This window comes from Primulina tabacum, chromosome 10 (genome assembly GCF_025594145.1).
Source record: "Primulina tabacum isolate GXHZ01 chromosome 10, ASM2559414v2, whole genome shotgun sequence".
Taxonomy (NCBI): domain Eukaryota; kingdom Viridiplantae; phylum Streptophyta; class Magnoliopsida; order Lamiales; family Gesneriaceae; genus Primulina; species Primulina tabacum.
The window spans coordinates 30,243,332-30,264,627 of record NC_134559.1 but is presented as its reverse complement, the minus strand read 5'-3'; the positions used below and the strand labels follow the sequence as shown (position 1 = coordinate 30,264,627).

The window sequence follows — 21,296 nt, the reverse complement described above, 5'->3', positions numbered from 1 at the left end:
TGCCCGAGCTACGTTGATTTCACATGTCTAACCTAATCCCGATCGAGATTCAGATGATTTGAGCCAAAAATCTCCTGATGCAACACGAGGACTTCCCATGGGGTCACCCATCCTAGTCGTGCTCTCGCCCAAGCACGCTTAACTTCTGAGTTCTGATGGGATCCGGTGCATTAGTGCTGGTATGATCGCACCCGACATTGAGTGGGATGTTTATTCTTATATCCCTCGAGTACGTGTGGAGCGGGCGGCGATGGACAACACGCGGCACTGCTCTCGCCCAACAGAACCATGAAGTTAAGCGTTCCGGCGCGATGGCAGAGCTAGGATGGGTGACCTCCCTTGGAAGTCCTCGTATCGCGATCGTTTACGTAAATTATGGATAAAACAGTCGAAATAATTGTTTTTAATGAGTTAACTGTCTCCGGAGTAATCTGCGTCATACCCTTCCGCATAGAACCGGTTCACGACAACAAAAATCATTAAATGTTCCCAGAAAATAGAAAAAAATAAGAAGAAGAAAATAGCGGATGTAAAGCTATTATTATGCCTGGGATACGATAAAATGAAACCAGAATCGAATTTCGGACTTCCTAAGCGGATTTCTCGAGGAAACGGAAGCTTAACAAAAGCCGAAAATCGCAAATTAGAGGGTCTTAGAGATGAAATTCGGCAAAAATCTCGCCAGCTCATTGCGCAGCAATGAGTCTTGTCTGTTTGCCCGTTTACCATCAAATTAGGTAACAATTTTGTCCAAATCCGGCATTGCCCGAGCTACGTTGATTTCACATGTCTTATCTAGTCCCGATCGAGATTCAGAAGATTTGAGCCGAAAATCGTCTGTCAACAAGTAATCAAAAATAGAAAAACACGAAAAGGGGTGCAACACATGAGGACTTCCCAGGGGGGTCACCCATCCCAGTATTGCCCTCGCCCAAGCACCCTTAACTTCGGAGTTCTGATGGGATCCGGTTCATTACTGCTAGTATGATCGCACCCGACATTGAGTGGGATGTTTATTATTATATCCCTCGAGTACATGTGGAGCGGGCGGCGATGGACAACACGCGGCACTGCTCTCGCCTATCAGAACCATGAAGTTAAGCATTCTGGCGCGATGGCAGGGCTACGATGGGCTACAGAAGCAGTATATCGCAAATTAGAGGGTCTTAGAGAAGGAATTCGGCTAAAATATCGCCATCTCATTGCGGAGTAATGAGTCTCGTTCGTTTGCCCGTTTACGATCAAATTAGCCTACAATTTTGTCCAAATCCGGCAGTGCCCGAGCTACGTTGATTTCACATGTCTTATCTGGTCCCGATCGAGATTCAGATTATTTGAGCCGAAAATCATCTGTCAACAAGTAATCAAAAATAGAAAAACACGAAAAGGGGAGCAACACGAGGACTTACCAGGGGGTCACCCATCTTAGTACTGGTCTTGCCCAAGCACGCTTAACTTCGTAGTTCTGATGGGATCCGGTGAATTAGTGATGGTATGATCGCACCCGACATTGAGAGGGATGTTTATTCTTATATCCCTCGAGGTAATGTTCTCGCCCAATCAGAACCATGAAGTTAAGCGTTCTTGCGCGATGTCAGAGCTAGGATGGGTGACCTCCTTGGGAAGTACTCGTGTCGTGACCGTTTACGTAAATTATAGAGAAAACAGTCGAAATAATTGTTTTAATGAGTTAACCGTCTACGGAATAATCTGCGTCATACCCTTCCGCACAGAACCGGCTCACAACAACAAAAATTGCTAAATGTTCCCAGAAAATAATTAAACAAATTAAGAAGAAGAAAATAGCGAATGTAAAACTATTATTATGCCTGGGATACGATAAAATGGAACCGGAATCGAATTTCGAACTTCCTAAGCGGATTTGTCGAGGAAACGGAAGCTTAATTGAAGCGGAAAATCGCAAATTAGAGGGTCTTAGAGAAGGAATTCAGCTAAAATCTCGCCACCTCGTTGCGGAGTAATGAGTCTCGTTCGTTTGCCCGTTTACAATCAAATTAAGCTACAATTTTGTTTAAATCGGGGAGTGCCCGAGCTACGTTGATTTCACATGTCTTATCTGATCTCGATCGAGATTCATATGATTTGAGCCGAAAATCGCATGTCAACAAGTAATCAAATATAGAAAAACACGAAAAGGGGTGCAACACGAGGACTTCCCAGGGGGTCAACCATCCTAGTACTGCTCTCGCCCAAGCACGCTTAACTTCGGAGTTCTGATGGGATCCGATGCATTAGTGCTGGTATGATCGCACCCGAATTGAGTGGGATGTTTATTCTTATATCCCTCGAGTACGTGTGGAGTGGGCGGCGATGGGCAACACGCGGCACTGCTCTCGCCCAATCAGAACCTTGAAGTTAAGCGTTCTGGCGCGAAGGCCGAACTAGGATGGGTGACCTCCCTGGGAAGTCCTCGTGTCGTGATTTTTTACATAAATTATGGATAAAACAGTCGAAATAATTGTTTTTGATGAGTTAACCGTCTCCGGAGTAATCTGCGGCATACCCTTCCGCACAGAACCGGCTCACGACAACAAAAATCGATAAATGTTCCCAGAAAATAGGAAAAAAATAAGAAGAAGAAAATAGCGAATGTAAAGCTATTATTATGCCTGAGATACGATAAAATGGAACCAGAATCAAATTTCGGACTTCCTTAGCGGATTTCTCGAGTAAACAGAAGCTTAAAAGAAGCGGAAAATCGCAAATTAGAGGGTCTTAGAGAAGGAATTCAGCTAAAATCTCGCCAGCTCATTGCGGAATAATGAGTCTCGTTCGTTTGCCCGTTTACAATCAAATTAGGCTACAATTTTTTCAAATCCGGCAGTGCCTGAGCGACGTTGATTTCACGTCTTATCTGGTCCCAATCGAGATTCAGATGATTTGAGCCAAAAATCGTCTGTCAACAAGTAATCAAAAATAGAAAAACACGAAAAGAGGTGCAACACGAGGACTTCCCAGGGGGTCACCCACCCTAGTACTTCACTCGCCCAAGCACGCTTTACTTCGGAGTTCTGATGGGATCCGGTGCATTAGTGCTGGTATGATCGCACCTGACATTGAGTGGGATGTTTATTCTTATATCCCTCGAGTACGTGTGGAGCGGGCGGCGATGGAAAATACGCGGCACTGCTCTCGCCCAATCAGAACCAAGAAGTTAAGCGTTCTGGCGCGATGGTAGAGCTAGGATGGGTGACATCCCTGGAAAGTCCTTGTGTCGCGACGGTTTACGTAAATTATGGCTAAAACAGTTGAAATAATTGTTTTTAATGAGTTAACCGTCTGCAGAGTAATCTGCGTCATATCCTTCTGCCCAGAACCGGCTCACGACAACAAAAATCGATAAATGTTCCCAGAAAATAGGAAAAAAATAAGAAGGAAATAGCGAATGTAAAGCTATTATTAATCCTGAGATACGATAAAGTGGAACCGGAATCGAATTTCGAACTTCCTAAGCGGATCTCTCGAGGAAACGAAAGCTTAACAGAAGCAGTATATCGCAAATTAGAGGGTCTTAGAGAAGGAATTCGGCTAAAATATCGCCATCTCATTGCGGAGTAATGAGTCTCGTTCGTTTGCCCATTTACAATCAAATTAGCCTACAATTTTGTCCAAATCCGGCAGTGCCCAAGCTACGTTGATTTCACATGTCTTATCTGGTCCCGATCGAGATTCAGATTATTTGAGCCGAAAATCATCTGTCAACAAGTAATCAAAAATAGAAAAACACGAAAAGGGGAGCAACACGAGGACTTACCAGGGGGTCACCCATCTTAGTACTGGTCTCGCCCAAGCACGCTTAACTTCGGAGTTCTGATGGGATCCGGTGCATTAGTGCTGGTATGATCGCACCCCACATTGAGTGGGATTTTTATTCTTATATGCCTCGCGTACGTGTGGAACGGGCGGCGATGGACAACACGCGGCACTGCTCTCGCCCAAATGAGCCATGAAGTTAAGCATTCTGGCGTGATGGCAGAGCTAGGAAGGCTGACCTCCCTGGGAAGACCTCGTGTCGCGACCGTTTACATAAATTATGGATAAAACATTCGAAATAATTGTTTTTAATGAGTTAACCGTCTCCGGAGTAATCTGGGTCATACCTTTCTGCACAGAACCGGCTCACGACAACAAACATCTCTAAATGTTCCCAGAAAATAGGAAAAAAATAAGAAGAAGAAAATAGCGAATGTAAAGCTATTATTATGCCTGGGATAAAATAAAATGGAACCGGAATCAATTTCGGACTTCCTAAGCGGATTTCTCGAGGAAACGAAAGCTTAACATAAGCGGAAAATCGCAAATTAGAGGGTTTTAGAGAAGAAATTCGGCTAAAATCTCGCCAGCTCATTGCGGAGTAAAAAGTCTCGTTCGTTTGCCCGTTTACAATCAAATTAGGCTACAATTTTGTCCAAATCCGGCAATATTCGAGCTACGTTGATTTCACATGTCTTATCTGGTCCTGATCGAGATTCAAGTGATTTGAGCCAAAATCATATGTCAACAAGTAATCAAAAATAGAAAAACACGAAAAGGGGTGCAACACGAGGACTTCCCAGGGTTCAACCATCCTAGTACTGCTCTCGCCCAAGCACGCTTAACTTCGGAGTTCTGATGGGATCCGGTGCATTAGTGCTGGTATGATCGCACCAGACATTGAGTTGAATGTTCATTCTTATATCCCTCGAGTACGTGTGGAACGGGCGGCGATGGACAACACGCGGCAATGCTCTCGCCCAATCAGAAGCATGAAGTTAAGTGTTCTGGCGCGATGTCAGAGCTAGGATGAGTGACCTCCCGTGGAAGTCCTCAAGTCGTGACCGTTTACGTAAATTATGGAAAAAACAGTCGACATAATTGTTTTTAATTAGTTAACTGTCTCCGGATTAATCTGGGTAATACACTTCGGCACAGAACCGGCTCACGACAACAAAAATCTCTTAATGTTCCCAGAAAATAGGAAAAAAATAAGAAGAAAAAAATAGCGAATGTAAAGCTTTTCTTATGCATGGGTTGCGATAAAGTGGAACCGAAATCGAATTTCGAACTTCCTAAGCGGATTTCTCGAGGAAACGGAAGGTTAACAGAAGTGGAAAATCGCAAATTAGAGGGTCTTAGAGTAGGAATTTGGTTAAAATCTCGCAAGCTCATTGCGGAGTAATGAGTCTCATTCGTTTGCCCGTTTACAATCAAATTAGGCTACAATTTTGTCCGAATCCGGCAGTGCCCGAGCTACGTTGATTTCACATGTCTTATCAGGTCCCGATCGAGATTAAGATGATTTGAGCCGAAAATCGTCGGTCAACAAGTAATCAAAAATAGAAAAACACGAAAAGGGGTGCAACACGAGGACTTCCCAAGGGGTCACCCATCCTAGTACTGCTCTCGCCCATTCACGCTTAACTTCGGAGTTCTGATGGGATCCGGTGCATTAGTGCTGGTATGATCGCACCCGATATTGAGTGGGATGTTTATTCTTATATCCTTCGAGTATGTGTGGAGCGGGCGGCGATGGACAACACGCGGCACTGCTCTCGTCCAATCAGAACCATGAAGTTAAGCGTTCTGGCACGATGGCAGAGCTAGGATAGGTGTCCTCCCTTGGAAGTCCTTGTGTCGCGATCGTTTACGTAAATTATGGATAAAACAGTTGACATAATTGTTTTTAATGAGTTAACCGTCTCCGGAGCAATCTGGTTCATACCATTCGGCACAGAACCGGCTCACAACAACAAAAATCGATAAATGTTCCCAGAAAATAGGAAAAAAATAAGAAGAAGAAAATAGCGAATGTAAAGCTTTTATTATGCCTGGGATACGATAAAATGGAACCGAAATCGAATTTCGAACTTCCTAAGCGGATTTCTCGAGGAAACGGAAGCTTAACAGAAGCGGAAAATCGCAAATTAGAGGGTCTTAAAGAAGGAATTTGGCTAAAATCTCGCAAGCTCATTGCGGAGTAATGAGTCTCATTCGTTTGCCCGTTTACAATCAAATTAGCCTACAATTTTGTCCAAATCCGGCAGTGCCCGAGCTACGTTGATTTCACATGTCATATCTGGTCCCGATCGAGATTCAGATGATTTGAGCCAAAAATCGTCTGTCACCAAGTAATAAAAAATAGAAAAACAAGAAAAGGGGTACAACACGAGGATTTCTCAGGGGGTCACCCATCCTAGCACTGCTCTCGCCTAAGCACGCTTAACTTCGGAGTTCTGATGGGATCCCGTGCATTAGTGCTGGTATGATCGCACCCGACATTGAGTGGGATGTTTATTCTTATATCCCTTGAGTACGTGTGGAGCGGGAGGCGATGGACAACACGCGGCACTGCTCTCGCCCAATCAGAACCATGAAGTTAAGCGTTCTGGCGCGATGGCCGAGCTAGGATTGGTGACCCTTGTGGGAAGTCCTCGTGTCGCGACCGTTTACGTAAATTATGGCTAAAATAGTAAAAATAATTGTTTTTAATGAGTTAACCGTCTCCGGAGTAAACTGCGTCATACCCTTCCGCACAGAACCGGCTCACGACAACAAAAATCGTTAAATGTTCCCAGAAAATAGAAAAAAAAATGAGAATAAGATAATAGCGAATGTAAAGCTATTATTATGCCTGGGATACGATAAAATGGAACCGAAATCGAATCTCGGACTACCTAAACGGATTTCTCGAGGAAACGGAAGCTTAACAAATGCGGAAAATCGCTAATTAGAGGGTCTTAGAGAAGGAATTCGGCTAAAATCTCGCCAGCTCATTGCGGAGTAATCAGTCTCGTTCTTTTTCCCGTTTACAATCAAATTAGGCTACAATTTTGTCCAAATCCTGCAGTGCCCGAGCTACGTTTATTTCACATGTCTTATCAGGTCCCGATCGAGATTCAGATGAGTTGAGCCGAAAATCGTCTGTCAACAAGTAATCAAAAATAGAAAAACACGAAAAGGGGTGCAACACGAGGACTTCCTAGGGGGTCACCCATCCTAGTTCTGCTCTCGCACAAGCACGCTTTACTTCGGAGTTCTGATGGGATCCGGTGCATTAGTGCTGGTATGATCACACCGGACATTGAGTGGGATGTTTATTCTTATATCCCTCGAGTACGTGTGGAGCGGAGGGCGATGGACAACACGCGGCACTGCTGTTGCCTAATCAGAACCATGAAGTTAAGCGTTCTGGCGCGATGGTAGAGCTAGGATGGGTGACATCCCTGGGAAGTCCTTGTGTCGCGAAGGTTTACGTAAATTATGGCTAAAACAGTCGAAATAAATTTTTTTAATGAGTTAACCGTCTCCAGAGTAATCTGCGTCATACCCTTCCGCACAGAACCGGCTCACGACAACAAAAATCTCTAAATGTTCCTAGAAAATAGGAAAAAAATAAGAAGAAGGAAATAGCGAATGTAAAGCTATTATTATTCTTGAGATACGATAAAATGGAACCGGAAACGAATTTCGAACTTCCTAAGCGGATTTCTCGAGGAAACGAAAGCTTAACAGAAGCGGTAAATCGCAAATTAGAGGGTCTTAAAGAAGGAATTCGGCTAAAATATCGCCATCTCATTGCGGAGTAATGAGTCTCGTTCGTTTGCCCGTTTACAATCAAATTAGCCTATAATTTTGTCCAAATCCGGCAGTGCCTGAGCTACGTTGATTTCACATGTCTTATCTGGTCCCGATCGAGATTCAGATTATTTGAGTCAAAAATCATCTGTCATCAAGTAATCAAAAATAGAAAAACACGAAAAGAGGTGCAACACGAGGACTTTCCAAGAGGTCACCCATCTTAGTACTGGTCTCGCCCAAGCACGCTTAACTTCGGAGTTCTGATGGGATTCGGTGCATTAGTGCTGGTATGATCGCACCCCACATTGAGTGTGATTTTTATTCTTATATGCCTCGCGTACGTGTGAAGCGGGCGACGATGGACAACACGCGGCACTGCTCTCGCCCAATCAGAACCATGAAGTTAAGCGTTCTGGCGCGATGGTAGAGCTAGGATGGGTGACCTCCCTGTGAAGACCTCGTGTCGCGACCGTTTACGCAAATTATGGATAAAACATTTCGAAATAATTGTTTTTAATGAGTTAACCGTCTCCGGAGTAATCTGGGTCATACCCTTCCGCACAGAACCGGCTCACGACAACAAAAATCGCTAAATGTTCCCAAAAAAAAGGAAAAAAATAAGAAGAAGAAAATAGCGAATGTAAAACTTTTATTATACCTGGGATACGATAAAGTGGAACCGAAATCGAATTTCAAACTTCCTAAGCTGATTTTTCGAGGAAACGGAAGCTTAACAGAAGCGGAAAATCGCAAATTAGAGGGTTTTAGAGAAGAAATTCGGCTAAAATCTCGCCAGCTCATTGCGGAGAATGAGTCTCGTTCGTTTGCCCGTTTACAATCAAATTAGGCTACAATTATGTCCAAATCCGGCAGTGTTCGACCTACGTTGACTTCACATGTCTTATCTGGTCCCGATCGAGATTCAGATTATTTGAGCCGAAAATCGTCTGTCAACAAGTAATCAAAAATAGAAAAACACGAAAAGGGGTGCAACATGAGGACTTCCTTGGGGGTCACCTATCCTAGCACTGCTTTCGCCCAAGCACGCTTAACTTCGGAGTTCTGATGGTATCCGGTGAATTAGTGCTGGTATGATCGCTCCCGACATTGAGTGGATGTTTATTCTTATATCCCAAGAGTACGTGTGGAGAAAGCGATGATGGACAACACGCGGCACTGCTCTCGCCCAATCAGAACCATGAAGTTAAGCGTTCTGGCGCGATGGCAGAGCTAGGATGGGTAACCTCCCTTGGAAGTACTCGTGTCACGACCGTTTACGTAAATTATGGATGAAACAGTCGAAATAATTGTTTTTAATGAGTTAACCGTCTCCGGAGTAATCTACGTAATATCCTTCTGCATAGAACCGGCTCACGACAACAAAAATCGCTAAGTATTCCCAGAAAACAGAAAAAAAAAGAAGAAGAAAATAGCGAATGTAAAGCAATTATTATGCCTAATAAAATGGAACCGAAATCGAATTTCGGACTTCCTAAGCGGATTTCTCGAGGAAACGAAAGCTTAACAGAAGCGGAAACTCGCAAATTAGAGGGTTTTAGAGAAGAAATTCGGCTAAAATCTCGCCAGCTCATTGCGGAGTAATAAGTCTCGTTCGTTTGCCCGTTTACAATCAAATTAGGCTACAATTTTGTTCAAATCCGGCAATGTTCGAGGTACGTTGATTTCACATGTCTTATCTGGTCCCGATCGAGATTCAAGTGATTTGAGCCGAAAATCGTCTGTCAACAAGTAATCAAAAATAGAAAAAGACGAAAAGGGGTGCAACACGAGGTATTCCCAGGGGGTCAACCATCCTAATTCTGCTCTCGCCCAAGCACGCTTAAATTCGGAGTTCTGATGGGATCCAGTGCATTAGTGCTAGTATGATCGCACCCGACATTGAGTGGGATGTTTATTCTTATATCATTCGATTATGTGTGGAGCGGGCGGCGATAGACAACACGCGGCACTGCTATCGTCCAATCAGAACCATGAAGTTAAGCGTTCTGGCGCGATGGCAGAGCTAGGATGGGTGACCGCCCTTGGAAGTCCTCGTGTCGCGACCGTTTACGTAAATTATGGATAAAACAGTCGACATAATTGTTTTTAATGAGTTAACCGTCTCCGGAGTAATCTGGGTCATACCATTCGGCACAGAACCGGCTCACGACAACAAAAATCGATAAATGTTCTTAGAAAATAGGAAAAAAATAAGAAGAAGAAAATAGCGAATGTAAAGCTTTTATTATGCCTGGGATACAATAAAGTGGAACCAAAATCGAATTTCGAACTTCCTAAGTGGATTTCTCGAGGAAACGGAAGCTTAACAGAAGCGGAAAATCGCAAATTAGAGGGTCTTAAAGAAGGAATTTGGCTAAAATCTCGCAAGCTCATTGCGGAGTAATGAGTCTCGTTCGTTTGCCAGTTTACAATAAAATTATTCTACAATTTTGTCCAAATCCGGCAGTGTCCGAGCTACGTTGATTTCACATGTTTTATCTATTCCTGATCGAAATTCAGAGGGTTTGAGCCGAAAATCGTCAGTCACCAAGTAATCAAAAATAGAAAAACACGAAAAAGGATACAACACGAGGACTTCTCAGGGGGTCACCCACCCTATCACTGCTCTCGCCCAAGCACGCTTAACTTCGGAGTTCTGATGGGATCCCGTGCATTAGTGCTTGTATGATCGCACCCGATATTGAGTTGGATGTTTAATCTTAAATCCTTCGAGTATTTGTGTAGCGGGCAGCGATGGACAACACGCTGCACTGCTCTCGCCCAATCAGAACCATGAAGTTAAGCGTTCTGGCGCGATGGCAGAGCTAGGATGGGTGACCTCCCTGGGAAATCCTCGTGTCGCGACCGTTTACGTAAATTATGGATAAAACATTCAAAATAATTGTTTTTAATGAGTTAAGCGTCTCTGGAGTAATCTGGGTCATACCCTTCCGCACAGAACCGGCTCACGACAACAAAAATCTCTAAATGTTCCCAGAAAATAGGAAAAAAATAAGAAGAAAAAAATAGCGAATGTAAAGCTTTTATTATGCCTGGGATACGATAAAGTGAACCGAAATCGAATTTCGAACTTACTAAGCGGATTTCTCGAAGAAACGGAAGCTTAACAGAAGCGGAAAATCGCAAATTAGAGGGTCTTAGAGAAAGAATTCGCCTAAAATCTCGCCAGCTCATTGCGGAGTAATGATTCTCGTTCGTTTTCCCGTTTACAATCAAATTAGGCTACATTTTTGTCCAAATCCGGCCGTGCCCGAGCTACGTTTATTTCACATCTATTATCTGGTCCCGATCGAGATTCAGATGATTTGAGCCAAAAATCGTCTGTGAACAAATAATCAAGAATATAAAAAGACGAAAAGGTGTGCAACACGAGGACTTCCCAGGTGGTCACCCATCCTAGTACTGCTCTCGTCCAAGCACGCTTAGCTTCGGAGTTCTGATCGGATCCGGTGCATTAGTGCTGGTATGATCGCACCCGACATTGATTGGATGTTTATTCTTATATCCCAACAGCACGTGTGGAGAAGGCGACGATGGACAACACGCGGCACTGCCCTCGCCCAATCAGAACCATGATGTTAAGCGTTCTGGCGCGATGGCAGAGGTAGGATAGGTAACCTCCCTGGGAAGTACTCGTGTCACGACCGTTTACGTAAATTATCGATAAAACAGTCGAAATAATTGTTTTTAATGAGTAAGCCGTATCCGGAGTAATCTACGTAATACCCTTCTGCACAGAACCTACTCACGACAACAAAAATCGCTAAGTATTCCCAGAAAATGGAAAAAAAAATAAGAAGAAGAAAATAGCGAATGTAAAACTATTATTATGCCTGTGATAAGATAAAATGGAACCGGAATAAAATTTCGGACTTCCTAATTGGATTTCTCGAGGAAACGGAAGCTTAACAGAAGCGAAAATCGCAAATTAGAGGGTTTTAGAGAAGAAATTCGGCTAAAATCTCGCAAGCTCATTGCGGAGTAATGATTCTCGTTTGTTTGGCAACAATTTTGTCCAAATCCGGCAGTGCCCAAGCTACGTTTATTTCACATGTCTCATCTGGTCCCGATAGAGATTCTGATGATTTGAGCCGAAAATCGTTTGTCAACAAGTAATCAAAAATAGAAAAACACGAAAAGGGGTGCAACACGAGGACTTCCCAAGGGGTCACCCATCCTAGTACTGCTCTCGCCCATGCACGCTTAACTTCGGAGTTCTGATGGGATCCAGTGCATAAGTGCTGGTATGATCGCACTTGATATTGAGTGGGATGTTTATTCTTATATCATTCGAGTATGTGTGGAGCGGGCGACGATGGACAACACGCGGCACTGCTCTCGTCCAATCAGAACCATGAAGTTAAGCGTTCTGGCACGATGGCAGAGCTAGGATGGGTGACCTCCCTTGGAAATCCTCGTGTCGCTACCGTTTACGTAAATTATGGATAAAACAGTCGACATAATTGTTTTTAATGAGTTAACCGTCTCCGTAGTAATCTGGGTCATACCATTCGGCACAGAACCGGCTCACGACAACAAAAATCGATAAATGTTCCTAGAAAATAGGAAAAAAATAAGAAGAAGAAAATAGCGAATGTAATGCTTTTATTATGCCTGAAATACGATAAAGTGGAACCGAAATCGAATTTCGAACTTCCTAAGCGGATTTTCTCGAGGAAACGGAAGCTTAACAGAAGCGGAAAATCGCAAATTAGAGGGTCATAAAGAAGGAATTTGGCTAAAATCTCGCAAGCTCATTACGGAGTAATGAGTTTCGTTCGTTTTCCCGTTTACAATCAAATTAGTCTACAATTTTGTCCAAATCTGGCAGTGCCCGAGCTACGTTGATTTCACATGTTTTATCTATTCCTGATCAAGATTCAGATGATTTAAGCGAAAATGGTCTGTCACCAGGTAATCAAAAATAGAAAAATACGAAAAGGGGTACAAAACGAGGACTTCTCAGGGGGTCACCCATCCTAGCACTGCTCTCGCCCAAGCACGCTTAACTTCGGAGTTCTGATGGGATCTTGTGCATTAGTGCTGGTATGATCGCACCCGATATTGAGTTGGATGTTTATTGTTATATCCTTCGAGTATGTGTGGAGCGGGCGGCGATGGACAACACGCGGCACTGCTCTCGCCCAATCAGAACCATGAAGTAAAGCGTTCTGGCGCGATGGCAGAGCTAGGATGGATGACCTCCCTGGGAAGTCCTCGTGTCGCGACCGTTTACGTAAATTATGGATAAAACATTCAAAATAATTGTTTTTAACGAGTTGATCGTCTTTGGAGTAATCTGGGTCATACCCTTCCGCACAGAACCGGCTCACGACAACAAAAATCGCTAAATGTTCCCAAAAAATAGGAAAAAAATAAGAAGAAGAAAATAGCGAATGTAGAGCTTTTATTATGCCTGGGATACGATAAAGTGGAATCGAAATTGAATTTCGAACTTACTAAGCGGATTACTCGAGGAAACGGAAGCTTAACAGAAGCGGAAAATCGCAAATTAGAGGGTCTTAGAGAAGGAATTCGGCTAAAATCTAGCCAGCTCATTGCGGAGTAATGAGTCTCGTTCGTTTGCCCGTTACCAATCAAATTAGGCTACAATTTTGTCCAAATTCGGCAGTGCCCGAGCTACGTTGATTTCTCATGTCTTATCTGGTCCCGATCGAGATTCAGATGATTTGAGCCGAAAATCGTCTGTCAACAAGTAATAAAAAATAGAAAAACACGAAAATGGGTGCAACACGAGGACTTCCCAGGTGGTCACCCATCCTTGTACTGCTCTCGTCCAAGAACGCTTAGCTTCGGAGTTCTGATGGGATCCGGTGCATTAGTGCTGGTATGATCGCACCCGACATTGAGTGGATGTTTATTCTTATATCTCAAGAGTACGTGTGGAGAAGGCGACAATGGACAACACGCGGCACTGCTCTCGCCCAATCAGAACCATGAAGTTAAGTGTTCTGGCGCGATAGCCGAGCCAGGATGGGTAACCTCCCTGGGAAGTACTCGTGTCACGACCGTTTACGTAAATTATGGATAAAACAGTCGAAATAATTGTTTTTAATGAGTTATCCGTCTCCGGAGTAATCTGCGTCATACCCTTCCGCACAGAACCAGCTCACGACAACAAAAATCGATAAATGTTCCCAGAAAATATAAAAAAAATAAGAAGAAGGAAATAACGAATGTAAAACTATTATTATGCCTGGGATACGATAAAATGGAACGGGAATCAAATTTCGTACTTCCTAAACGGATTTCTCGAGGAAACGAAAGCTCAACAGAAGCGGAATATCTAAAATTAGAGGGTCTTAGAGAAGGAATTCGGCTAAAATCTCACCAGCTCATTGCGTAATAACGAGTCTCGTTCGTTTGCCCGTTTACAATCAAATTAGCCTACAATTTTGTCCAAATCCGGCTGTGGCCGAGCAACGTTAATTTCAGTCGATATAATTTTTTTTAATGAGTTAACCGTCTCTGGGGTAATTTGCGTCATACCCTTCCGCACAGAACCGGCTCACGACAACAAAAATCGATAATTGTTCCCAGAAAATAGAAAAAAATAAGAAGAAGGAAATAACGAATGTAAAGCTATTATTATGCCTGGGATACGATAAAATGGAACCGGAATCGAATTTTGGACTTCCTAAACGGATTTCTCGAGGAAAGGAAAGCTTAACAGAAGCAAAAAATCGCAAATTAGAGGGTCTTAAAGAAGGAATTCGGCTAAAATCTCGTCAGCTCATTGCGTAGTAATGAGTCTCGTCCGTTTGCCCGTTTACAATCAAATTAGCCTACAATTTTGTCCAAATACGGCAGTGCCTGAGCCACGTTGATTTCACATGTCTTATCTGGTCCCGATCGAGATTCAGATGATTTGAGCCGAAAATCGTTTGTCAACAAGTAATCAAAAATAGAAAAACACGAAAAAGAGTGCAACACGAGGACTTCCCATGGGGTCACCCATCCTAGTACTGCTCTCACCCAAGCACACTTAACTTCGGAATTCTGATGGGATCCAGTGCATTAGTGCTGGTATGATCGCACACGACATCGAGTGGGATGTTTATTATTATATCCTTCGAGTACGTGTGGAGCGGACGGCGATGGACAAAACAGTCGAAATAATTGTGTTTAATGAGTTAACCGTCTCCGGAGTGATCTACGTAATACGCTTCCGCACAGAACCGGCTCACGACAAAAAAAATCGCTAAATGTTCCAGAAAATAGAAATAAAAAATAAGAAGAATCAAATAGCGAATGTAAAGCTATTATTATGCTGGGATACAATAAAATGGAACCGGAATCGAATTTCGGACTTCCTAAACGGATTTCTCGAAGAAACGAAAGCTGAACAGAAGCGGAAAATCGCAAATTAGAGGGTCTTAGAGAAGAAATTCGGCTAAAATCTCGCCAGCTCATTGCGGAGTAATGAGTCTCGTTCGCTTGCCCGTTCACAATCAAATTAGCCTACAATTTTGTCCAACTCCGGCAGTGCCCGAACCATGTTGATTTCACATGTCTTATCTGGTCCCGATCGAGATTCAAATGATTTGAGCCGAAAATCGACTTTCAACAAGTAATCAAAAATAGAAAAACACGAAAAGAGGTGCAACACGAGGACTTCTCAGATGGTCACCCATCCTAGTACTGCGCTCGCCCAAGCACGCTTAACTTCAGAGTTCTAATGGGATCCGGTGCATTAGTGCTGGTATGATCGCACCTGAAATTGAGTGGGATGTTTTTTCTTATATCCTTCGAGTACGTGTGGAGCGGACGACGATGGACAACACGCGGCACTGTTCTCGCCCAATCAGAACCATGAAGTTAAGCGTTCTGGCGCGATGGCAGAGCTAGGATGGGTGACCTCCTTGGGCAGTCCTCGTGTCGCGACCGTTTACGTAAATTATGGCTAAATAGTAGAAATAATTATTTTTAATGAGTTAACCGTCTCGAGAGTAATCTACGTTATACCCTTCCGCAGAGAACTGGCTCACGACAACAAAAATTGTTAAATGCTCCCAGAAAATAGGAAAAAAAAAACAAGAAGAAAATAACGAATATAAAGCTATTATTATGCCTGGGATACGATAAAATGGAACCGGAATCGAATTTCGGACTTCCTAAACGGATTTCTCGAGAAAACAGAAGCTTAACAGAAGCGGAAAATCACAAATTAGAGGGTCTTGGAGAAAGAATTCCGCTAAAATCTCGCCAGCTCATTGCGGAGTGATGAGTCTCGTTCGTTTGCCGTTTATAATAAAATCAGGCTACACTTTTGTCGAAATCCGGCAGTACCCGAGCTACGCAGATTTCACATGTCTTATCTGGTCCCGATCGAGATTCAGATGATTTGAGCCGAAAATCGTCTGTCAACAAGTAATCAAAAATACAAAAACACGAAAAGGGGTGCAACACGAGGACTTTCCAGGGGGTCGCCCATCCTAGTACTACTCTCTCCCAAGCACGCTTAACTTCGGAATTATGTTGGGATCCGGTGCATTATTGCTGGTATGATCGCTCATGATATTGAGTGGGATGTTTATTCTTATATCCCATAAGTACGTGTGGAGCGGGCGGCGATGGACAACACGCGGCGCTGCTCTCGCCCAATAAGAACCATGAAGTTAAGCGTTCTGGCGCGATGGCAGTGCTAGGATGGGTGACCTCCCTTAGAAGACCTCGTGTCGCGACCGTTTACGTAAATTATGGTTAAAACAGTCAAAATAATTGTTTTTAATGAGTTAACCGTCTCCGGAGTAATCTGCGTCATACCCTTCCGCACAGAACCGGCTCACGAAAACAAAAATCGATAAATGTTCCCAGAAAATAGAAAAAAAATAAGAAGAAGGAAATAACGAATGTAAAACTATTATTATGTCTGGGATACGATAAAATGGAATCGGAATCGAATTTCGAACTTCCTAAGCGGATTTCTCGAGGAAACAAAAGCTTAAGAGAAGCGGTAAATCGCAAATTAGAGGGTCTTAGACAAGAAATTCGGCTAAAATCTCGTCTGCTCATTGCTTAGTAATGAGTCTTGTTCGTTTGCCCGTTTACAATCAAATTAGCCTACAATTTTGTCCAAATCCGGCAGTGCCCGAGCTACGTTGATTTCACATGTCATATCTGGTCCCGATCGAGAATCAGATGATTTGAGCCGAAAATCATATGTCAACAAGTAATCAAAAATAGAAAAACACGAAAAAGGGTGCAACACGAGGACTTCCCAGGGGTCACCCACCCTAGTACTGCTCTCGCCCATGCACGCTTAACTTCGGAGTTCTGATGGGATCCGGTGCATTAGTGCTGGTATGATAGCACCCGACATTGTGTGGGATGTTTATTATTATATCCCTCGAGTACGTGTGGAGCGAGCGGCGATGGACAACACGCGGCACTGCTCTCGCCCAATCATAACCATGAAGTTAAGCGTTCTGGCGCGATGGCAGAGCTAGCATAGGTGACCTCCCTAGGAATACCTCTTGATGCGACCGTTTACGTAAATTATGGATAAAACAGTCGAAATAATTGTTTTTTATGAGTTATCCGTCTCCGGAGTAATCAACGTCATACCCTTCCGCACAGAACCGGCTCACGGCAACAAAAATCGATAAATGTACTCAAAAAATAGAAAAAAAAATAAGAAGAAGGAAATAGCGAATGTAAAGCTATTATTATGCCTGGGATACGTTAAAATGGAACGAGAATCGAATTTCGTACTTCCTAAACGGATTTCTCGAGGAAACGAAAGCTCAACAGAAGCGGAAAATCGCAAATAGAGGGTCTTAGAGAAGGAATTCGGCTAAAATCTCACCAGCTCATTGCGTAGTAATGAGTCTCGTTCGTTTGCCCGTTTACAATCAAATTAGCCTACAATTTTTTCCAAATCTGGCAGTGCCCGAGCTACGTTGATTTCAGTCGAAATAATTTTTTTAATGAGTTAACCGTCTCTGGGGTAATCTGCGTCATACCTTTCCGCACAGAACCGGCTCACGACAACAAAAATCGATAATTATTCCCAGAAAATAGAAAAAAAATAAGAAGAAGGAAATAACGAATGTAAAGCTATTATTATGCCTTGGATACGATAAAATGGAACCGGAATCGAATTTCGAACTTCCTAAGCGGATTTCTCGGAGAAACGAAAGTTTAGCAAGAGCGGTAAATCGACAATTAGAGGGTCTTAGAGAGTAATTCGGCTAAAATCTCGTCAGCTCATTGCGTAGCAATGATTCTCGTCCGTTTGCCCCGTTTACAATCAAATTAGCCTACAATTTTGTCCAAATCCGGCAGTGCCGAGCTTCTTTCATTTCACATTGTCTTATCTGGTCCCGATCGAGATTCATATGACTTGAGAGCCGAAAATCATCTGTCAACAAGTAATCAAAATAGAAAACACCGAAAAGGGTTGCAACACGAGGACTTCTCAGGGGGTCACCCATCCTAGTACTGCTCTCTCGCCAAGCCGCTTAACTCGAGTTCTGATGGAATCCGGTGCATTAGTGCTGGTATGATCGCACCCGATATTGAGTGGGTGTTTATTCTTATACCCTCGAGTACGGTGGTAGCGGGCGGCGATGGACAACACGCGGCACTGTTTCTCGCCCCCATCAGATACCATGAATTTAAAGCGTCTGGTGCGATGGTAGAGCCTAGGATGGGTGACCTCCCTGGGAAGACGTGTCGCGACGTTTACGTAAATTATGGATAAAACAGTCGAAATAATTTTTTAATGAGTTAACCGTCTCCGGAGTAATCTGCGTCATACCCTTCCGCACAGAACCGGCTCACGAAACCAAAAATCGATAAATGTTCCCAGAAAATAGAAAAAAAAATAAGAAGAAGGAAATAACGAATGTAAAGCTATTATTATGCCTGGGATACGATAAAATGGAACCGGAATCGAATTTCGAACTTCCTAAGCGGATTTCTCGAGGAAACGAAAGCTTAACAGAAGCGGTAAATCGCAAATTAGAGGGTCTTAGAGAAGGAATTCGGCTAAAATCTCGTCAGCTCATTGCGTAGTAATGAGTCTCGTCCGTTTGCCCGTTTACAATCAAATTAGCCTACAATTTTGTCCAAATCCGGCAGTGCCCGAGCTACTTTCATTTCACATGTCTTATCTGGTCCCGATCGAGATTCAGATGATTTGAGCCGAAAATCGTCTGTCAACAAGTAATCAAAAATCGAAAAACACGAAAAGAGATGCAACAGGAGGACTTCTCAGGGGGTCACCCATCCTAGTACTGCTCTCGCCAAGCACGCTAACTTTGGAGTTCTGATGGGATCCGATTCATTAGTGCTGGTATGATCGCACCCGACATTGAGTGGGATGTTTATTCTTATATCCCCTCGAGTACATGTGGAGCGGGTGGCGATGGACAAAACGCGGCACAGCTCTCGCCCAATCATAACCATGAAGTTAAAGCGTTCTGGCGCTGATGTGGCAGAGGGTAGGATGGGTGACCTCCCATGGGAAGGATCCTCTGTCCGCGGGACCGTTTACGGTAAACTTATAAGTATAAAACAGTCGGAAATAATTGTTTTATGAGTTAACCCGTCTCCGGAGTATCTGCGTCATACCCTTCGGCACAGGAACCGGCTCACGACAACAAAAATCGTAAATATAGTTCCCAGAAAATAGAAAAAAAATTACAGAAGAAAGGGAAATAACGATATGTAAAGCTATTATATCTGGGATACGATAAAATGGAACCGGAATCGAATTTCGAACTTCCTAAGCGGATTTCTCGAGGAAACGAAAGCTTAACAGAAGCGGTAAATCGCAAATTAGAGGGTCTTAGAGAAGGAATTCGGCTAAAATCTCGTCAGCTCATTGCGTAGTAATGAGTCTCGTCCGTTTGCCCGTTTACAATCAAATTAGCCTACAATTTTGTCCAAATCCGGCAGTGCCCGAGCTACTTTCATTTCACATGTCTTATCTGGTCCCGATCGAGATTCAGATGATTTGAGCCGAAAATCGTCTGTCAACAAGTAATCAAAATAGAAAAACACGAAAAAGGGTGCAACACGAGGACTTCCCAGGGGGTCATCCTAGTACTGCTCTCGCCCAAGCACGCTTAACTTCGGAGTTCTGATGGGATCCGGTGCATTAGTGCTGGTATGATCGCACCCGACATTGAGTGGGATGTTTATTTTATATCCCTCGAGTACGTGTGGAGCGGGCGGCGATGGACAACACGCGGCACTGCTCTCGCCCAATCATAACCATGAAGTTAAGCGTTCTGGCGCGATGGCAGAGCTAGGATGGGTGACCTCCCTGGGAAGACCTCGTGTCGCGACCGTTTACGTAAATTATGGATAAAACAGTCGAAATAATTGTTTTTAATGAGTTAACCGTCTCCGGAGTAATCTGCGTCATACCCTTCCGCACAGAACCGGCTCACGACAACAAAAATCGATAAATGTTCCCAGAAAATAGAAAAAAAAATAAGAAGAAGGAAATAACGAATGTAAAGTTATTATTATGCCTGGGATACGATAAAATGGAACCGGAATCGAATTTCGAACTTCCTAAGCGGATTTCTCGAGGAAACGAAAGCTTAACAGAAGCGGTAAATCGCAAATTAGAGGGTCTTAGAGAAGGAATTCGGCTAAAATCTCGTCAGCTCATTGCGTAGTAATGAGTCTCGTCCGTTTGCCCGTTTACAATCAAATTAGCCTACAATTTTGTCCAAATCCGGCAGTGCCCGAGCTACTTTCATTTCACATGTCTTATCTGGTCCCGATCGAGATTCAGATGATTTGAGCCGAAAATCGTCTGTCAACAAGTAATCAAAAATAGAAAAACACGAAAAGGGGTGCAACACGAGGACTTCCCAGGGGGTCACCCATCCTAGTACTGCTCTCGCCCAAGCACGCTTAACTTCGGAGTTCTGATGGGATCCGGTGCATTAGTGCTGGTATGATCGCACCCGACATTGAGTGGGATGTTTATTTTATCTCGAGTACGTGTGGAGCGGGCGGCGATGGACAACACGCGGCACTGCTCTCGCCCAATCATAACCATGAAGTTAAGCGTTCTGGCGCGATGGCAGAGGTAGATGGGTGACCTCCTTGGGAAGACCTCGTGTCGCGACCGTTTACGTAAATTATGGATAAAACAGTCGAAATAATTGTTTTAATGAGTTAACCGTCTCCGGAGTAATCTGTCATACCCTTCGCACAGAACCGGCTCACGACAACAAAAATCGATAAATGTTCCCAGAAAATAGAAAAAAAAATAAGAAGAAGGAAATAACGAATGTAAAGCTATTATTATCTGGGATACGATAAAATGGAACCGGAATCGAATTTCGAACTTCCTAAGCGGATTTCTCGAGGAAACGAAAGCTTAACGAAGCGTTAAATCGCAAATTAGAGGGTCTTAGAGAAGGAATTCGGCTAAAATCTCGTCAGCTCATTGCGTAGTAATGAGTCTCGTCGTTTGCCCGTTTACAATCAAATTAGCCTACAATTTGTCCAAATCCGGCAGTGCCCGAGCTACTTTCATTTCACATGTCTTATCTGGTCCGATCGAGATTCAGATGATTTGAGCGAAAATCGTCTGTCAAAGTAATCAAAAATAGAAAAAACACGAAAGGGTTGCAACACGAGGACTTCCCAGGGGGTCACCCATCCTAGTACTGCTCTCGAGCACGCTTAACTTCGGAGTTCTGATG

The 21,296-nt window shown here is 43.5% G+C and overlaps 20 non-coding genes and 6 pseudogenes across 20 annotated transcripts; all 26 read right to left on the bottom strand.

The window, feature by feature from the left end:
* Positions 1–74: 74 nt before the first annotated feature.
* Positions 75–193, bottom strand: LOC142509201 (5S ribosomal RNA). The gene has a single exon (XR_012807386.1). It is a non-coding gene; the product is annotated as a 5S ribosomal RNA (ribosomal RNA).
* A 681-nt stretch (positions 194–874) lies between these two features.
* LOC142510762 (5S ribosomal RNA) lies at positions 875–996 on the bottom strand (annotated as a pseudogene).
* A 391-nt stretch (positions 997–1,387) lies between these two features.
* Positions 1,388–1,506, bottom strand: LOC142511023 (5S ribosomal RNA; annotated as a pseudogene).
* Positions 1,507–2,156: 650 nt separating this feature from the next.
* Positions 2,157–2,275, bottom strand: LOC142513052 (5S ribosomal RNA). The gene has a single exon (XR_012809018.1). It is a non-coding gene; the product is annotated as a 5S ribosomal RNA (ribosomal RNA).
* A 679-nt stretch (positions 2,276–2,954) lies between these two features.
* LOC142510097 (5S ribosomal RNA) lies at positions 2,955–3,073 on the bottom strand. Its single transcript, XR_012808229.1, has one exon. It is a non-coding gene; the product is annotated as a 5S ribosomal RNA (ribosomal RNA).
* A 680-nt stretch (positions 3,074–3,753) lies between these two features.
* LOC142514745 (5S ribosomal RNA) lies at positions 3,754–3,872 on the bottom strand. The gene has a single exon (XR_012810623.1). It is a non-coding gene; the product is annotated as a 5S ribosomal RNA (ribosomal RNA).
* A 680-nt stretch (positions 3,873–4,552) lies between these two features.
* On the bottom strand, positions 4,553–4,670 carry LOC142517015 (5S ribosomal RNA). Its single transcript, XR_012812778.1, has one exon. It is a non-coding gene; the product is annotated as a 5S ribosomal RNA (ribosomal RNA).
* A 683-nt stretch (positions 4,671–5,353) lies between these two features.
* On the bottom strand, positions 5,354–5,472 carry LOC142513589 (5S ribosomal RNA). Its single transcript, XR_012809528.1, has one exon. It is a non-coding gene; the product is annotated as a 5S ribosomal RNA (ribosomal RNA).
* A 683-nt stretch (positions 5,473–6,155) lies between these two features.
* Positions 6,156–6,274, bottom strand: LOC142517511 (5S ribosomal RNA). Its single transcript, XR_012813253.1, has one exon. It is a non-coding gene; the product is annotated as a 5S ribosomal RNA (ribosomal RNA).
* A 684-nt stretch (positions 6,275–6,958) lies between these two features.
* On the bottom strand, positions 6,959–7,077 carry LOC142508898 (5S ribosomal RNA). Its single transcript, XR_012807096.1, has one exon. It is a non-coding gene; the product is annotated as a 5S ribosomal RNA (ribosomal RNA).
* A 683-nt stretch (positions 7,078–7,760) lies between these two features.
* LOC142515965 (5S ribosomal RNA) lies at positions 7,761–7,879 on the bottom strand. Its single transcript, XR_012811783.1, has one exon. It is a non-coding gene; the product is annotated as a 5S ribosomal RNA (ribosomal RNA).
* Positions 7,880–8,562: 683 nt separating this feature from the next.
* On the bottom strand, positions 8,563–8,681 carry LOC142511931 (5S ribosomal RNA; annotated as a pseudogene).
* Positions 8,682–9,354: 673 nt separating this feature from the next.
* LOC142508875 (5S ribosomal RNA) lies at positions 9,355–9,473 on the bottom strand. Its single transcript, XR_012807075.1, has one exon. It is a non-coding gene; the product is annotated as a 5S ribosomal RNA (ribosomal RNA).
* A 683-nt stretch (positions 9,474–10,156) lies between these two features.
* Positions 10,157–10,275, bottom strand: LOC142509825 (5S ribosomal RNA). The gene has a single exon (XR_012807976.1). It is a non-coding gene; the product is annotated as a 5S ribosomal RNA (ribosomal RNA).
* Positions 10,276–10,957: 682 nt separating this feature from the next.
* Positions 10,958–11,076, bottom strand: LOC142514324 (5S ribosomal RNA). Its single transcript, XR_012810222.1, has one exon. It is a non-coding gene; the product is annotated as a 5S ribosomal RNA (ribosomal RNA).
* A 662-nt stretch (positions 11,077–11,738) lies between these two features.
* Positions 11,739–11,857, bottom strand: LOC142514719 (5S ribosomal RNA). Its single transcript, XR_012810600.1, has one exon. It is a non-coding gene; the product is annotated as a 5S ribosomal RNA (ribosomal RNA).
* A 683-nt stretch (positions 11,858–12,540) lies between these two features.
* On the bottom strand, positions 12,541–12,659 carry LOC142506853 (5S ribosomal RNA). Its single transcript, XR_012805128.1, has one exon. It is a non-coding gene; the product is annotated as a 5S ribosomal RNA (ribosomal RNA).
* Positions 12,660–13,342: 683 nt separating this feature from the next.
* Positions 13,343–13,461, bottom strand: LOC142515133 (5S ribosomal RNA). Its single transcript, XR_012810992.1, has one exon. It is a non-coding gene; the product is annotated as a 5S ribosomal RNA (ribosomal RNA).
* A 1,080-nt stretch (positions 13,462–14,541) lies between these two features.
* Positions 14,542–14,660, bottom strand: LOC142515716 (5S ribosomal RNA). Its single transcript, XR_012811546.1, has one exon. It is a non-coding gene; the product is annotated as a 5S ribosomal RNA (ribosomal RNA).
* A 557-nt stretch (positions 14,661–15,217) lies between these two features.
* On the bottom strand, positions 15,218–15,336 carry LOC142513821 (5S ribosomal RNA). Its single transcript, XR_012809748.1, has one exon. It is a non-coding gene; the product is annotated as a 5S ribosomal RNA (ribosomal RNA).
* Positions 15,337–16,017: 681 nt separating this feature from the next.
* On the bottom strand, positions 16,018–16,136 carry LOC142512138 (5S ribosomal RNA; annotated as a pseudogene).
* Positions 16,137–16,819: 683 nt separating this feature from the next.
* Positions 16,820–16,937, bottom strand: LOC142514696 (5S ribosomal RNA). Its single transcript, XR_012810578.1, has one exon. It is a non-coding gene; the product is annotated as a 5S ribosomal RNA (ribosomal RNA).
* A 1,082-nt stretch (positions 16,938–18,019) lies between these two features.
* Positions 18,020–18,136, bottom strand: LOC142512771 (5S ribosomal RNA; annotated as a pseudogene).
* Positions 18,137–18,816: 680 nt separating this feature from the next.
* Positions 18,817–18,933, bottom strand: LOC142512413 (5S ribosomal RNA; annotated as a pseudogene).
* Positions 18,934–19,634: 701 nt separating this feature from the next.
* Positions 19,635–19,749, bottom strand: LOC142516088 (5S ribosomal RNA). Its single transcript, XR_012811902.1, has one exon. It is a non-coding gene; the product is annotated as a 5S ribosomal RNA (ribosomal RNA).
* A 683-nt stretch (positions 19,750–20,432) lies between these two features.
* LOC142513529 (5S ribosomal RNA) lies at positions 20,433–20,551 on the bottom strand. The gene has a single exon (XR_012809471.1). It is a non-coding gene; the product is annotated as a 5S ribosomal RNA (ribosomal RNA).
* Between the last annotated feature and the right edge of the window lie 745 nt (positions 20,552–21,296).